Source organism: Lepisosteus platostomus, chromosome 8 (genome assembly GCF_059453375.1).
Source record: "Lepisosteus platostomus isolate fLepPlt1 chromosome 8, fLepPlt1.hap1, whole genome shotgun sequence".
Classification (NCBI taxonomy): domain Eukaryota; kingdom Metazoa; phylum Chordata; class Actinopteri; order Semionotiformes; family Lepisosteidae; genus Lepisosteus; species Lepisosteus platostomus.
This window is the reverse complement of record NC_142618.1, coordinates 20,855,634-20,869,058: the sequence shown is the minus strand read 5'-3', so window position 1 is coordinate 20,869,058 and position 13,425 is coordinate 20,855,634. Positions and strand designations below refer to the sequence as shown.

At 41.5% G+C, this 13,425-nt stretch overlaps 1 protein-coding gene across 4 annotated transcripts in view; it reads right to left on the bottom strand.

The window, feature by feature from the left end:
* The window catches only part of zeb1b (zinc finger E-box binding homeobox 1b), a 108,181-nt gene that overhangs the window by 91,897 nt on the left and 2,859 nt on the right, over window positions 1–13,425 (bottom strand). The gene's annotated exons all lie outside the window — the stretch shown is intronic.

Genomic DNA, 13,425 nt, shown 5'->3' with positions numbered 1-13,425 from the left:
CTTTATTAACCCTTTACAATTTCCTTCATCAGGAATTTTTCTTTTCACATACCCCAGCTTGCTCTCCATGAGACACACAGACAGGGAGAGAAGCCTGGGGTCAGAGCGCAGGGTCAGCCATTGTACAGCGCCCCTGGAGCAGTTGGGGTTAAGGGCCTTGCTCAGGGGCCCAACTGAGTAGGATTTCTCTGCCGGCTGCGGGATTTGAACCGGCAACCTTCCAGCCACAGGCGCAGATCCTTAGCCACAGAGCCGTTATATGCAAACGACTTGTTTTTTTGCATTAGACTGAAGTATAATGGGGATAAACTCAGAGACTTGTGAAGACACTACACATCCTGCCAACAGGACATGAAATACTGCTGGTGCTTGCTGTGGCCAGCAAACCTCCAGAGAGAACCACATTTTCCATGCCCTAGGCTATGGTCTTCTCATAGAAAAAAAAACTATGATATACGATCATTGCATATCTAATACTTTAACTTAAAAGACAGCTTACCTTATCTAACTTTCATCTGTCAGTTTAATAGAACAACTCAATTGTTATTGAAATGTGCTGAGGAACACATTTCTAATAGGCTCCAGGAGCTGAATTTACATTACGGCAGGTTTTTATCTCGGCCATTTCGTCGCTGTTATTCTCAGAACGTCACAAAGCAAGTTCTTCTGTAAACTGACCTTTTATTTTCAGGGTTTTCTCACAGAACACATCTGGGACCCCTTTTCTGACACGCAAACGGCCGAGTTCAGTAAGCTTAAAAAAAATTACAGTAAACAAAAAAGCAAGCTTTTAGCCTTTCACCAGAATTCTTGATACCATTTAAACGTTTTTCTTCCACACTCGATTCACTATAAGGCCCCAGGTGTTTTATGAATGCCTATCAGCATGCCATTGATACACATTCCTATCTGATGCAAAAACATAATTTACTACTTCATGTTTTCAAAAGACGATTTTCTCCGTCTCCTTTCATAGATCACAAAAATTACAGAAACTATTCCACTTTGCTGTTCAGGTACCAATTGAATTAGTTTTCTCAGGGTTCATCAAAACGCCGTTCTCTGTAAACATGGGGAAATGCAACAGGTTTGGAAAAATGCAGGTTCTTAAGAATGTCACATGCCCTCATATTCAATTGTATGAGTTTCTTACATAATAAATAATCGAGCCTCCTGATAATGTAAATCTCGTTCTAAATCTGATCACCTAATTCTGGGGTATTGTAATAACACCCAGACAGAGTTAATGAACAGAGATAATCATCCAGATCCACATACATTTAAAATGAAGTATGGGTAACCTGGGTACAGTATCATTCTGGACCTCTTCATACAAGATACAGCAGACTATCATACTGTATATGATGAAGCCTTGGAGAGGCAGGAAATTGTCCATTTGTTAGGCTCTAGAACTGCATTTACTGCACAAATAATTTATAAAGGACTACATAGTGCTATGCATCAGGGATCTTAGCAGGTGCTTACATTCCTTCCTACTCATATTGTAGCTCTTGATATTCATTTGTTTAATTGAATAAAAATGCAGTATACCCGGATTTAAACAGAAGGTAGCTGAGTAAATTCTACAGGACTGCATGCAACAATGCAGTAATTGCTTAGTATTTTAAGAACTACAGCATTAATGGGCATTTTAACTATTTGCCTATAAAAAAAAACAAGTTTGGAACTATAAAATGACAAATGACTTGTCTGTAAAAGTGAAAAAACAAACAGCTGCTATAACATGTGCATGTGTACAGTATTTCAATATTTATTCAAATTGCACAACTGCTCTGGTTTAAAAACATTAATATGACCAGAGTCCAGTTTTATTAAAGTGATCAAACTAGACTTCATTTTAAGCATTCAAAGCACTAGAGCACACTGTATTGGAGCCCTGTATCAGAGACATTCTGTCTCTCTGTCAGAGTGCAGGATGTCTCTAGGTACGAATCCCAGATCTGTCTGCAGCTGACTGGGTGACTCTTGGCTTGCCAGACCACACTGCCCTTTGCTGGTGGGGAAACAAAAAACAAAAGATATTAGAAGGGAATACGTGTCATTTTCATTTCGCAACTCCAGTCAGGATAGAATAAAAATAAAAAAAAGAGGAGAGGTCTTATAAAACCTTTCAAGCAGATTGCTTGTGTGCGTGTTCTTCACTGCATGAGGCTAAGGAATAGCATGTGCTCCAAAAATGGGGTAGAAATGAAGACGGTGATTACACATTATCATGATAAAATATCCAATCCATTTCAATTTATTAATTTCATTTTTACCCACTATAGACAATTGCCTTTTCATGTGCAGGTTTTATATCGGAAAGCTGCATGTGGTTTACTGTTATACAGTCTCTGCTAATTAAATAAAAAGTTCTGTGTTCCATCAGATAAAAATAATCAATTAAGCACGAAAAGGTATTAATGTGAAATTTGCCGTTTAAAATATGATTGGGGTCAGGGATAAAGACATGAGTAATAACTAATTATTTTTATTAATTAGCACATTTGCCCCAGTCCATCATTTTGCGGAGTGTACAAGCTGTTTATTTAAGACGATGATAAACAAAGAGCTTATGAATACAAGTCTAAAAAAGATTCTGCGCAGGAGACGTTTAAAGCTGTGTGTTCATCAGAAATAAAAACGCTGATCTCGTATTAATGAACGTACATGCATACAAGCACACCGACGCCTTCACGCAGCTATCAAAACCACATTTAGTCACTTGATCCTCTTTCGGCTGCTCAGCAGCAATAAGAGCAAACACCAGTATAATCCATTAAAGCACAGGCTTCTGTATCCACCAGGGGTGTTTGTCTGTGCACCTATTCTTTTCATACAGTTGTTTTGCACGGAATGGAGGAAATTAAATACAAGGAGGGCTAAGGATTCCTAAAACCGAAATCAAATGCATTCTTTACACCTGAAATAACCCGTTCTGACGTTTGAAACAGCATAGCTGAAACTTTAGTCTAAAGTTTTCTATTACACTTGTATAGAACCAACAACCATACGATAAAGCAAATATAGGCGAAAGTCAGATGCTACATTCCAAAGCCTGTACCACATATCAACAAAGGGTCATTAATATTCATACTGAGGCAGTATCCAGGTGTAATTGATGACCCTGAAAGTTCTAACAGGACTGGAATATCTTCCTCTTGATGCCAACATATTATTTCCTAAGAATGTTTTTTCCCACTGAAGGGACTAGTCAGAAGCGATGCTTTTCTTCGTTACCCAATACGATTTAGAGTGAACACCTACAGAACAATAGCACTGATATACAAAGTCCTGTTCCAAGTTCAAACTACAGTCATACTGCATTTCATAGTTCTGTATTTTAGCCCCTAAAACTTTGAAACTGTAGGCCTCAATGCTTCCACTTGTACTACCTCGCCAAAAATACCACTTGGTACAAAAATAATATTTTGACATCACTGCATGAAACAGTAGCAAAGAAGTCAACATTATCACAATCTTTTGCTGAGCTTCAACATACTATTTTCAAAACAAATGTTTACCAGATATTTTGAGAAATGCTATATGGGAAAAATTGTCCTTCAAAATTTGCAGACTTTGCATTTGTAGGTGTTAAAATAAATCCCCTTTTGCGCTGCAGGAAACACTTTCAAATTTCCACATTTTCACAAACTTTTGTCAGGGTTTATTTATGAGACATGTAATTTAATTCCTGCTCGCCAAAGAGCCACCTGCTCTCTTGGAATGGGGTATCAAACGCAGCTGCCAGGATCAGAGAAACAGAGCTGATCATTAACATAGTTGCAGGCCACTTGTGAAAACAACCACTAATAAGATGGATTCCTATAGATGTTTTGCTACAGGGTACACGCAGCACAAAAATAAGTGAATAAATATAAAATAAATGGATATAGAAATGTAAAAACTCACCGACTTACCTAACTTATGAGTTAAAACACCTTGGGAGTTTTGTTTAATACAAGCTATCATTATAATAATATTATCTCAAATTTCCAGAGCAAGAGATGAGCATTATCTTCTGTTCTTACTTTATTGATTCAAAAAAACACATAAGAGCAAGTCTGCAGTCTCAAATCTACAAAGTATTGTACGAATTCAGGCTACTTGCTTTTTAATACTGTACATCAGCAGGTGGAGGCAACGCAGGTGAAAGGTCACATTCTCTCATGATTTGCCGAGATGACGGAAGCAGACGATGAGAATCCCTGGCGCAGCTGTGAAATTCCCTCACTAACCGGCGGAAACGGCACGACATTAAACTGCCTTTAAAAAAAAAAGTATTTTAAAAAAGCCAATTAAAAAGAGGGAACAGAAGTCAAAAAGTAAGATTTAAATAGCATAGCAATTAACCCCTTTAGTAGCTAAAATATGCAGAACATTCAAGCTCATTATGCTGCAAGGTACAGTGGAAAGGAACTTTTTCCAAGGTTGTCAAGCAGAGATGAATGCTCTCGGACAACAAGGAAAGGAAGTGTTCGGAAACTAAAAATAGGCCTTGGATAAATAGAGAATGGCCGGCCGGTAAACAAAGTGTAAATTCATTAACCGGGTTAAATGATAAGCAACCTGAACAAATACTGCAAGTCTGTGTGTGAGACACAATGAACGAAGGGTTTACTGTATTTTTCCCCCAGACCGTGCTACGTCTTCCGAAGACAAAAAACGCGCCAGCTGTGAAATGAATGCGGCAGCCCGCTTCGCTGTGGCAAGGAACCGGGTGCGAAGAGGGACAAAGTTAAGCCTCTCCGAAGAGGCTTCATGGGAAAGCTACAGTATGTGATCAACTGACTCCGTTAAAGTACTTGCTGCTCTGGGACTTCCTTTCCAGGTACTACAGCGGAAGACACACCTGTCTTAAGGCCCCACAGCTCTTTCATATTTGGCTCCTTCTGCTAGGACTTCACCTTTTCCTGGCAACTAGGGCTTACTCCTGAGATTAGGTATTGTATTTAGTGATCTGTTTATAGCAGAATGGCATTCAGCATGGCGTATAGTCTGACTAATACGTTCTATGACTAATTTTTCTACTGAAATTTTGATTTAAATCACATTGTATGAATTAAGGCTTAGTCACTGTTGAAACTTGACAGGAAAGTAAAAGAAACAGGGGGGAGGGGGGGAAGATTCCCAGCCAGAACCTGGATACCATTCTAGTTTCTTTTTTTAATTGGTAGCTTGCATTCTGTGCTATATTGAAAAGTCTTATTATTGGCTTCCAAAATAGAAAGTCACATTTTGGGAATTGGATATTATGTGTTCTTCTGTATACCCAAGACAACCATAATGACCCAAGAAATGATCTCAATTCTAAGAATGCCTTATGACTGTAACCCCCCCCCTTAAAACAGTCTTCAAGTGATGACAAAAACACGTCGCACACATCTGGTAGAGTTATCTCTTTTCTACTCGGTACCTACATAAACACTACGTCACCTGCGTGGTGCAACTCCGATTTTTAAAGATTTCACCTGCTGCTAGCAGACAGCCAGGTTGGAAAAGGCAACGATTTTAGCACGAGGCTTGATAACAGGTCCAGCTCAAGAAGCCCTTGGGGAGGTGTAAGGGGAAACCTGTAGGGTAAGTGTACGAAACTTTCCTCTCAAAACCGGGGGAAGTGTTGTGCCACGTCAGCCACAACCAGGGACCTTGCGGCTCTTGCACTGGCAACTTCTTTCAATAGGAGCTTTACCGTAGCACATAAAATGATACAGACAGAGCCCAGATTATTAAAATAGTTTTATCAACACAGCGACTGTACTGTTTCCAATTGACAGCATGGACAAGTAGCCCTGAAGAACCCAATTAACTAAGCCATCGCCAATGATGCACATGTGCAGTTTCGGTCCTTGCCTATACCCCAAAAAAATATTTTTCTGCCTCACATAGCCTTGCTTTCCTGTGCCACAAAACTCAGGGGTCCATTTAACAAGGTATTCCACCTAAACCACCTGTCTGACCCCGATTTATGTTGACAAAGGGGAAAATTGCTGAAGTCATCTCAAGGTCCGTCACTGCCCAGAATTCTCCAGGACTGGTGGGAATTTAATCACTGTATATGATACCACATGGTAAGCAATACCACGTGTATTCGCCATGACAGGCGAGCACACAGATGAGCTGGCATAGGAGGTATTCAGAAAAACTATCACTCAGTAATATGGGTCCGTTCCTTTAAACGCCAGAGATCTTCACTTTTGTGAGGGGTCTCATTTTCTTCTTCACAGATGACTGAAATCATTACTGAGAGAAGAACTCTTGAGTTACTTCATTCTCATTGTAGGAATGTGACCCATCACTGAAAATACCATGGCAGTACCTCACGTTTCTACATGTTCATTTGGTTGCAGTATTTGTAATGCGCTTTTCAATACATTGACTACTCCAGATTTCCATCCATTTCATCCAACTTTGGCTCAAGGGGGAGCCAGAGGTTAGCTTGGCCTGCTACGGGCACAAGGCGGGGTACACCCTGGACAGGACATCACTCCATCGCAAGGCACACACTCACATTGGGGCCAATTTTCCCAGAAGCCAAGGAACCTACCAGTATGTCTTTGGACTGTGGGATGGAACCGGAGAACCCAGGGGAAACATACACAAACATGGGAGAACTCCACACAGAGAGAGCTCCAGGGCCCCAGTGCTGAGAGGCAGCAGTGCTAACCACTGTGCAACTAAAGACCTATTTGTATTCTGGATAAACTATAAGCAATGCTGCAAAACTAACTATCTACAGATACTGAAGTAACTTTAGTATTACAAATGAAATTATTTCTCCCAGAACATAAGCTGTACCAAATTTTCTTTGCAAGTGGACATAATATTCCAATGCCTTTAAATACATCTGAAATTGAAATGAAAATTCATATCTACTGGTCAGAAAAGCATCACTTTTGGATGATTTCAGGATCCTTCCTTGGCTGGAAGGTTGCCGGTTCAAATCCCGCGGCCGGCAGAGGAATCCTACTCCGTTGGGCTCCTGAGCAAGGCCCTTCACCCCAGCTGCTCCAGGGGTGCTGTATAAACGGCTGACCCTGCGCTCTGACCCCAAGCTTCTCTCCCTGTCTGTGTGTCTCATGGAGAGCAAGCTGGGGTAGGCAAAAAGACAAATTCCTAATGCAAGAAATTGTATATGGCCAATAAAGTGATCTTATCTTAGAAAGGTGTAGTACAGATTACAAAAAGGATGCTATGACAGATCCTACATTTGGGAACTGTAGAAAAGAAACAAAAAGAGATAGGATAGGAACAGCTTGTTCTAAAAAACATGATCAGAACATACAGTTTGAGAGCCTACAACAGGGGAAAAAAGGACAACACACAGAACACAAAAACACACAGAAATTCTGACTAAAAGTTATAGACAGTTATAGAGTTTACCATGGTCACGTTTTTATATAGTAAGAGATCAAATCTCATGATTAGGAGAAGAAATGTAATGACACTGTGGAAAAATTCCAGACTCATAGCTATTTCAGGATCTACCTTGTTCCTATAACACGAGCAGGCAAGTTAGAGGGCCTCTTTCATTCACACCCCTGTACTGGGTGTAAAAACACCTGCCATCCACAAAACGCCTCCTGGATATTTTGTCACTCAGGCAACAACACTTAAGCGGAATTTTGTATTCTTTCATGTGGTCAGTCAAGTATTTATTACTAACCATGCTGACTCTACATTTTTTTTTTTGAAGTTTCTACTCTCTGCAGACCTAATATTTTGCCCATTTTGAGGATTGCATAATGTAGCAAAGAAGGAAAAAAAAAAGTTTAAAAATATTTGTATAAAAGTGGGGGGAAATATTTCAAAACCTTACATTCTAAAACACTTTCAAAGCAGCTGCCTTTGCATTAGAAATTGAATTTCATAAATTCTTGGAATGGTCTAGAGATTCTTTAATGTCTTAAAAGACTTTTTTTATATAAAGAATGGACATATGCAAATAAAATGCATAGTATGGAAAGAAGTTTCCCACAAGCACAGTGTGAAAAGACTACTCCCTCTCTATACAGAAGCCAGTGAATGGGCCCTTTCTTCTGAAACAGAAAGTGTATGAGGTAGACCGGGCAAACTGCAAAGGTAACTAGGTCTTTTCTCCTTGGGCTTTTTCTCTCTAAGCCTTAACACACAATAGCTCATTTAAGCATTCAGTCTAACAAAACTCAATAAAGCACATCGAACTGCAGTCCAGGAGGTAAATGAAACCGACTTAGATTTAGCAAATATATATATATAATTAGAGGCCTTTGGAAAGCCATTCTTACAGCTAACTTCAAGTAAGGGCAACTCCTTTCTTGAAACAACTGTTATAAATATTACATCTGCCTTTGAGGACAAAAGAAAGCCAAAGCAATCAAAGGTAAAATGTGTAAATTGTATGTAAAAAGTAGGAGAAATAAGTCCAGCTGGAATCTCTGGATGAAATTGACACTTGCTGTAATACTGGTAGTTAACTGGTTACTCCACAGGAATGCCTTTACCAAAGCATGAACTGTTTAGGAATATGAACCCTTAAAATTATTAAAAGACCCGATGCATATTAATTTGGGGTAAATAGAAAGACCTAGAACAGCACTCACTGAGCATATACAGTAATCATCTCATTTAGCGCTATCATTGGATTACTGAAGTAGAAACACTGCAATGAGACTATGGAATTTATAAACATAAAAACCACCCAATTTCAGACAATCAGCTGGAAATGTTAGTAGGAATTCTTGCACCAGTGTGACGTCTTGAAACATTAATGAAAACAGATCGAAGTAAGAAAAAAATATATTTTCCAGTTAGAAATATACAGTATTTTCAAAGAATATTGTATGATAAAAGATTCAGAATTTGATTTTGTGCCTCAAGTAAAATAAACGAATTCCCCAAAATGAATGAAAATGTCTCAAAGGTTATCAACATAGGATCGTAGTTTCTCCTGAAAAATTTATTTTGAAAATGCATTTTCAATAGTCCCGTCTTTATTTCAAGGGGCATTTGTCATTTACACAACTTAGCCTAGGAGGGCATAAATTATAAATTTTTCTTTCAATAAACACCGAGATCAACACCACATGCTTTGGCCAGCTAGATTTTTGCCTCCCATGTGTTAAAAGTACTGCAGTGTTCTGTAAATACGAAGAACGTTTTTAAAATTCAAAGAGTGTGTCAGTTTACAGATGTACATTCCCTTTGCCATTTTCTGAAAACCAAAGGCAAGGACTGAATGAGTAAACAAAATTAGGCAATGAAGAACACATTCAAAACATCGGTGCCACGTTACTTCTTGTCCATTTCAAATGTTTACCGAGGTAATACATTAGAAGCGGTTATTTTGTTTTTCTTAACAGATTCAATTAGACACCAAATTCATAAACATGAGAGCAGCTAAGCTGTCACATTATTCACTTCAGGATCTCTTTTCCCTTGGTGGCTGAAACGTTCATGAGGTGACACTCTCTTGCTTATTTCTAATAATTAAACATTTAATCGACCTATCCTTCTATACGGTGCCTAGAAGAGAGCAAATAGTTATCAAGCTCTAAAGACAAGGAGCTAACCAGCTAGCCACACATTCCCTCATGCAAATCTCAAGAGGGCTGCTCTGTTGTTATGCAAAGCCCAGACGCAAAGACAGATCACCTTCCTACTTACTGCCCACACTAGCACCTCAGGAAGCATAGCAACCCCCTCCCCCACCAAACAATATAACGAACAAGATAAACGTGGGGATTATGCCCAGGACAACCCCTCTGCTTTGTTATTCCGCTGGGTCCTTTCATTAGAAGGACCTAAACACACACACAATTCGACATGCTCTCAGACTCACAAAGAAAGGCAGAGAAAGTGAAATCATACCTAAAGCACGCATGGGTGCCTAGGTCAAAGGTCAACTAAGGTGCCCTGGCTACTGTGTCTTATAAAAGAGTGTGTGTGTGTGGAGGGGAGGGGAGGTCTTATTTCTGACTTAGCACTTTCCTATGAAGGAAAGGAAGTTGCTCAAAAGCAGGCCGATAAATGAAAATTTCCTCTTTTACTGAACTCCACACACCAGGGGTAGACATTTTAAATGTTAACAGATGGACTTACAACTGAAAATGGTTGACTAGGGGTCTGTATCCCTAGTCCCAGACAGGCGTACTCCTGCAGGTTTTATTGGTAGCCTCAAATGGTCAATGAGAAAAGACCTGGAACGCATGTTAACTCCCCCTAATTAAGCAACTGGTTTGTTCAACTGAGCCATTCAAAGCTCTTCTGCAATAGAAACCAGAAGACACTCCAGAGGAGCAGGGCTGTAGACCCCAGTGGCAGACTGAGTCCACCCCTGCCCCTCTAAAACCCGTGTGTCACCCATGAAGAAAGTATCGAGACTCACCGTCATGCCTCACTGCCTCTCAAAAGTTTTTGTAGCAACTAATTTATTTCAGCGACGGTGTTTCCAACAATCACGAATAAAACCTTCAGAAACATCTCCTGCCATTCAATCCCCCTTTTCAGAATATTAGTTGACAGCAGCCAGGAATTTTACACAATTTTACAAAGTTTACCTTTGTTTTAAGCAATATCCAATCCTTAAAGCATCTTTAATTTCCTATTAAATAAAGGGTTCAGGATCTCCTTCTCAAGCAGCTACAATGCTGGTCCAAAGCAGGTCTGTTTATTCTGTGAAGAATGTTAACATGGACTGCATTCCTCTATTCCCAAATTGCGGTCTTAAGTTTCCATTCTGCCGAGAGCTCACTACCTAAGAGGAGCGAACAAAGAAACCATGACAAAGAACTGCCCGATCCCAAGAACTGCCAACACCTGCCACCCCTTCCAAGTCTTAGCACCTTGATATTTACAGCTGGGACTCAATCTCACCTTCATCTGTCTGGGTGGGTGGCTGAACGCTACGTTGATATCAAATGACCAGTGAAAGTGAAAGTGAAAAAAAAGTGAAAGCTTGCATGGCCAATATTTAACGGCACGACAAACATCTGCCCTCACAGAACGGCTTTATTCGATTGGTCAGGAGTTTTAGACCGTTATTCGGCCCTTTTCAACTCAGAGGCTGTCCTCAGAAACAGGAGAGGCCACTCATGAGAGTCGGCACCGCAGCTGGATCATTGCTCTCCACCACCGCTACTCACTGTGGGGCCTCAAGGGCCACCCTGTCTTCTGGCTTCCATTCTCACCCTGGAATCTCAAACTTACTGGAATCAGTTGGTTGCGCAATACTGCTATTTCCAGATCATTGAGGCTTAGGCTCTACATATCCAACCTGGCCCTATGGGAGCCGGAGTGACTGGTGCTTAGACTCTACATATCCAATCTGGCCCTACAGGAGCCAGAGTGACCAGCGCTTAGACACTACATATCCAACCTGGCCCTACAGGAGCCAGAGTGACCAGCGCTTAGACGCTACATATCCAACCTGGCCCTACGGGAGCCAGAGTGACCAGCGCTTAGACGCTACATATCCAACCTGGCCTTACAGGAGCCAGAGTGACCAGCGCTTAGACACTACATATCCAATCTGGCCCTACGGGAGCCAGAGTGACCAGCCCTTAGACACTACATATCCAATCTGGCCCTACAGGAGCCAGAGTGACCAGCGCTTAGACACTACATATCCAACCTGGCCCTACAGGAGCCAGAGTGACCAGCGCTTAGACGCTACATATCCAACCTGGCCCTACGGGAGCCAGAGTGACCAGCGCTTAGACGCTACATATCCAACCTGGCCTTACAGGAGCCAGAGTGACCAGCGCTTAGACACTACATATCCAACCTGGCCCTACAGGAGCCAGAGTGACCAGCGCTTAGACACTACATATCCAACCTGGCCCTACGGGAGCCAGAGTGACCAGCGCTTAGACACTACATATCCAATCTGGCCCTACGGGAGCAGGAGTGACCAGCGCTTAGACACTACATATCCAACCTGGCCCTACAGGAGCCAGAGTGACCAGCGCTCAGACACTACATATCCAACCTGGCCCTATAGGAGCCAGAGTGACCAGCGCTTAGACACTACATATCCAACCTGGCCCTACAGGAGCCAGAGTGACCAGCGCTTAGACACTACATATCCAACCTGGCCCTACGGGAGCCAGAGTGACCAGCGCTTAGACACTACATATCCAATCTGGCCCTACGGGAGCAGGAGTGACCAGCGCTTAGACACTACATATCCAACCTGGCCCTACAGGAGCCAGAGTGACCAGCGCTCAGACACTACATATCCAACCTGGCCCTACAGGAGCCAGAGTGACCAGCGCTTAGACACTACATATCCAACCTGGCCCTACGGGAGCCAGAGTGACCAGCGCTTAGACACTACATATCCAACCTGGCCCTACGGGAGCCAGAGTGACCAGCGCTTAGACACTACATATCCAACCTGGCCCTACGGGAGCCAGAGTGACCAGCGCTTAGACACTACATATCCAACCTGGCCCTACGGGAGCCAGAGTGACCAGCGCTCAGACACTACATATCCAACCTGGCCCTACGGGAGCCAGAGTGACTAGCGACGAGTTATATCACTGCAGAGCAAAACCCGAGACACTTTACTCAGTGACTCAGTGGAAAAAACGCACACATCTGACGTCCATTATACACTTGGAGGGGGTGCATCCAGGGTGGCCTAGGACCTGTTTCCTCACAAGCCTCTGTCCCGATGGGCCACCTGGAGGGGAGAGCAGAACTCAGTTTCTCTTCAGTGCCTTAGCAGGCCACAGCACCACACTGCCTGTGACTGTGCAGAATCTGGAGCTCTTTTGTTATCGATTAGTTCCCAACTACTGCAAAAACCTCAGATTGACCTCACCAGTGTACCTGATTTCAACGATTCCACAAATGAAAACCCTGTATTTAATCCACAGGAAAAACCCACTTACCGTTTTTCCCCTCACCAATCTCCAAAGCACCCTTAACATACAGGAAGATTAGATTTTACAATACAAAATAGCAGTAAATAAGATAACTAACCTATCTACTAACTAACCTATGGATATTTACCTGAAATTACAGTACTCCCAGTACATAAGGCTGAATCACAGGTGTACTGTCTTGTTTACAGAAGTAAAATCACCACAACTAGCGTTTCACAGCCACCCCTCCCCCCACACAACTACATGATGCTGCTACTGTATTAAAAATTTAATTCTTCAGCACATTAAAAAAAACTCTTCTCGTCCTTTTTAAAATTATGATTCTAATCGACAGAACTGGAGCTATCCAAGAAAGTTGAAAAAAATAAAACGTCATAATTATCACTTTTCACGCATAAACGCTTACAAATTATAAAACAATGACAAAAATTCAATGTTTTTTATTACTGATGCAGCTAAGTGCGCATTTCAAGAAATACAAGATGAAAATATGTAGAAGTTTGATCAGGGAATGATGCGTTTTCCTCTATTTTTAACCTTATTTAGTCCTGTAAAC